Here is a 4,470-nt window from a genome sequence, read left to right on the forward strand (position 1 = left end):
TATTGGTTATCAATAATTAAATAGTGAAAAAAACAAAAGTCCCGTGATATGAAACTCATTGAATCCATTGTTTGGAAACCACTGACAAGAGTGCTTCAACTTCAAGTTCAAAGAAAATGCATAGACTAAAATATATTTCAATTGCTCAAGGTATTGAATATCAATAAAAACTCAAATGTTACAGCAGTAATGATTACAAATTTTGAGTTTAATACAAGTTGTGTGCAGGGCTTCTGACTGACAAGTTTCTAAAGATAGAGCGCAGCCAGTATTCGAACTCGGGACCTTTGGGGTACAAAACAAAAACTCTACCACTGAGCGACACTGATAAACTGAAACAGTGATAAAATATTTTCTCGTCATTTAGCTAACAACTACAAAGTAAAATTGCTTATAGTTATAGTAGTAGAATTCTTTTTTTACTAATGTTATATAATGAAATAATCACGAGTTTGGGTTGATGTTGATAAAAGTATAAACTGCATGATTAATAGCCTTGTGCTATGTCTTCATTTAGAAGTTAGCTTTTGGGGTTCAACTGGGGAACAGACCTTGTCACATTGTTTTAGTAGTTGACCAGTTGAGCTATAGGGATGAATGTAAGATGATCTGAACGTCAGTCGTGAGACTGCATTTCTTTCAAAACACTACTTTTTCAATCACAACTTAAACAAGAATAACGTTTTTTATTATTTTCTCAAGGATGGACAGGATTGGATTGTGTATTCTTCATATGACTGGAGCCTTCTCCTCGAGGTAGGAATTTCTGTTGGTCTTCTTTCTCTTTCTCTCCCCCCCCCCCCTCTCTCTCTCTCTCTCTCTCTCTCTCTCTCTCTCTCTCTCTCTCTCTCTCTCTCTCTCTCTCTCTCTCTCTCTCTCTCTCTCTCTCTCTCTCTCTCTCTCTCTCTCTCTCTCCGTCGTTACTACAACTACCTCCACCAGATCATCATCCTACAACTTTTACAACAACCACAACCACCACATCATCATTACTAATACCACCAGTACAACCACCACCATATCATCACCCCACCACTACCACTGCATATCACCACAACTACAACCACTACTACCACCACATTATCATCACTACCACAACCACAACCACCACATCACTAAAACCACAACTATCACATCATCAATACCAGTACGACTACAACCGTCACCGTCACATCAACACTTCTACCACTACGACTACAACCACCACTGCCACTCATCATCCTCTCTACAACCACCACCACCACATCATCATCACTACTGCTACAGCCACCACCATCAATACCACTACCACTGCTATTACTACAGCCACTGCCTCCACATCATTATCACTACTTCCAATACAACTACAGTCACAAGCACATCATCATCATACCACTACTACTACTACAACTACAACTGCAGTCAACTCCACCTCATCATCACTACAACTACTACTACATGCTCCAACACATCATCTTCACTACAAATACAACCACTGCTAGTACTACTACTAGTACTACTAGTACGACTACTACTAGTACTACTACTACTACTACTACTACGACGACGACAACGACAGGAGGTAAATATTTTCATCGAGGCAGTAATTTCAAATAATAGCGTGCAATATGTGTTTTGATCATCTTTTTTCTGCACCATGAATGATATCAATCAATGTCATATTGTAGGTGTTAAATAGACCTCTCACAAAATAGTATGTATATAATACTAAGACTAGGCCTCTCACAAAAGATTATGTATATTATACTAAGAACAGGCCTTTTATAAAATATTATGTATATACTGAGACTAGGCCTCTCACAAAATATGTATATACTAAGACTAGGCCTCTCACAAAATATGTATATACTAAGACTAGGCCTCTCACAAAATATGTATATACTAGTGCCGCGCTGAGGACCGGACCGAGGACCGGTCCCACGGTCTTTTAGCTGTGAACCGTGGTCCAGTCCCAAAGAGGAAGACCGCCGGCGGTCCTCACTTCTTATCACCTTTCAACGGTCTCGCGCCATACTACTTCCCCAGCGATTCGTTGCCTCGGTCCTTTGCCTATCTTCCACCAATCACCACCCATCCCACTTAATTAATCGCACCCACCCCCCTTTGCCATACACTAAACGACACAGACGACCATAGAGGCAGACGACCACATCCCTCCACTCCGCAAACCGCCCTTTCGTGTGTGAGATGGGGGGAACAGGAGGCGCACGCCTTGGACGATTCCATTATACGGGGTAAATTTCAAAATTTACTACACCATAATGATCGCAATGACAATGATCTATGATGAAGGCATGACCCCTCTTCTCTAATGGGTTATTGTTTGAAATGTATGTGACTACTAAAGATGTGTGTGTGTGTGTGTGTGTGTGTGTGTGTGTGTGTGTGTCGAACCTAGCAAGTTGCAAGTCTGATTTTTTGTTTTCTTTTGTCCATCTCTTGTCGCCACTCCTTTCTATCGCATTGTTGTCATTTAAAATAATACAATAATATTAAAATTTCGTTTGGTGTTTTAACTAATCAAGTAATATGAGTTTCATTAGTTTCTTCCGTCCAAAAAAAAAAACAGTTATAACGTCTGTATTTTTAAAAGGTCCAATAGAATATTTGGGGACCCCGATAGCTCAGTTGATAGGGCACTCTCTTTATACGCAAAGGGCCAGAGATCGATCCCGGGTGCAGTCGATTTTTTTCTGAATCCCTGTCTACTCAGCAATGAATGGGTAGCTGAGTTTGTTAGATCTGGCGAAAAGTCACCATCGACCCCTCTTATCACCTCATCCACCCCCTCTTATTATAACTTCATGTCTCTCTCTTACTCTTCAATGCTCGCTGCCCTCTAATGTGTGTGTGTGTGGGGGGGGGGGGGGGGGGGGGGGAGGAGTTGCGTGTGTGTATCAACGCCACGAACAACTCGATCAACCCCTTGGGCGGTGCCATTATCTCCGTTAATGGGGATAAATTTCAAATTTTTTTAAATTATCGAAGTAACAATGAAGTACGGTGAGCAAATAAAGAAGGCATCACCCCTCTTCTCTAATTAGGTTACAATTTGAAATGAGTGTGACTACTCCGTGTGTTTTACTCCTGTAGGCCACGGTTTTCATCGTGTAGCGGTCTTTAACGGTTCAAGAATGAACGGACCGGTCTAGAGACCGGTCCTTGCGGTCTTCATTTCCCAAGGACCGTAGGACCGTGGTCCTTAAGCTTGCCAAGGACCGCCCCGCACTAGTATATACTAAGACCTGGCCTCTCACAAAATAGTATGTATAACCTAAGACAAGTTCTCTCGCAACATAGTTTGTATATACTAAGACTACAAACGACTTAGTTGAAGCAAACCTTGAAAATCTTGAAAGATAGAAAGCACCAGGATTAGACTAGAATCACAAAAGTTGAACTAGATGTGAAGAACTGATTTTTTCCTTGCATTTTATAATCTGTTACTTTTTGTTACAGATATTTGACGTCATCAAGCTCCAGGAATCGAGATTGGCCATATGTGGGCGGTAGGGGCGGTGGCCAGCAGGGATGGTGAGGTCATGGAGGATGATTGTGGTATTCAGCGGAGTAATGGGATGGGTTATATTGGAGGGCCCCGGGGATTGTAATGGCAGTGATCAAGATGTTGGAGGAGTTGTTGGTGGCGAGGTGATGATGGGGATGTAGATGGTGGAGCAACAATAGTGACATTGTTGGTGAAGGTGGCATTGTTAGGTGACGGGATGATGGAAATCATGATGGGAGGGTTGTGGTGGGGAAGGGATGATGATGGGAAGTGATGATGATGGCAATGGTTGTGAAGGGAGGTAATGGTGGTATTGGTGGGGTTGTAGTGATTGTGATGTAGAGATTGTGTTCGTCGAGGAAGTAGGTGGTGGGTGGAAGTTGTGAGGAGGATGAGGATGCTGGAGGTAGATTCAGTGATAAAGTGAAGGTGGTGGTGTGGTTCTGGACTCGGATTTGAGTTGATTCCAACTGGTTAGGGCCGGGTGAGTTACATTCGTGTTCTTTGTTGACAAGATGATTGTGGTTGGCATTCGCATGGATTTGAAATACAGATAAGTGTGCTTCTACCGGTGGGGGTGTATTTGTTTGTGTTTCATGTCCATACCCAAGTGCAGTAGGCGGACTGGAGGCCTACAGGAAGCCCGAATGTGTTTGGGCAGAATGTTGATTTACAATTGTCTTGAAGACGGGGATAGGGATGTGATTTGTTTGACTCTTTCTGGATGGGTCACCTTGACCCTGGGTTTGGAACTGTGCCATTTACTGGATCTTTATTATTGAACCTGCTTCTATCATTTTCGCCAAGCCATGGCTTTCACTTATTACCACCAACCTCACATCATGGTCTCTTCTATCACAACCCCTATGACTCTACCATTACTCCCCATCATCCCTTCCAAAGCTATCACCTCCCAACACAACCATTGCCATCAGAATCGCCTCCCATCATCATCATCTTCA

The 4,470-nt window shown here is 42.6% G+C and overlaps 1 long non-coding RNA gene across 1 annotated transcript in view; it reads left to right on the forward strand.

Annotated features, from left to right (window-relative positions):
- The window catches only part of LOC144971975 (uncharacterized), a 9,590-nt gene extending 5,883 nt beyond the window's left edge, over positions 1–3,707 (forward strand). The window contains exons 3-4 of the long non-coding RNA XR_013645214.1: positions 703–756; positions 3,460–3,707. This is a non-coding gene — a long non-coding RNA (uncharacterized LOC144971975). The remainder of the gene's footprint in view (positions 1–702; positions 757–3,459) is intronic.
- The last annotated feature ends 763 nt before the right edge of the window (positions 3,708–4,470 follow it).

This window comes from Berghia stephanieae, chromosome 4 (genome assembly GCF_034508935.2).
Source record: "Berghia stephanieae isolate SIO BIC M18660-M18661 chromosome 4, UCSD_Bste_1.3, whole genome shotgun sequence".
Lineage (NCBI taxonomy): Eukaryota > Metazoa > Mollusca > Gastropoda > Nudibranchia > Aeolidiidae > Berghia > Berghia stephanieae.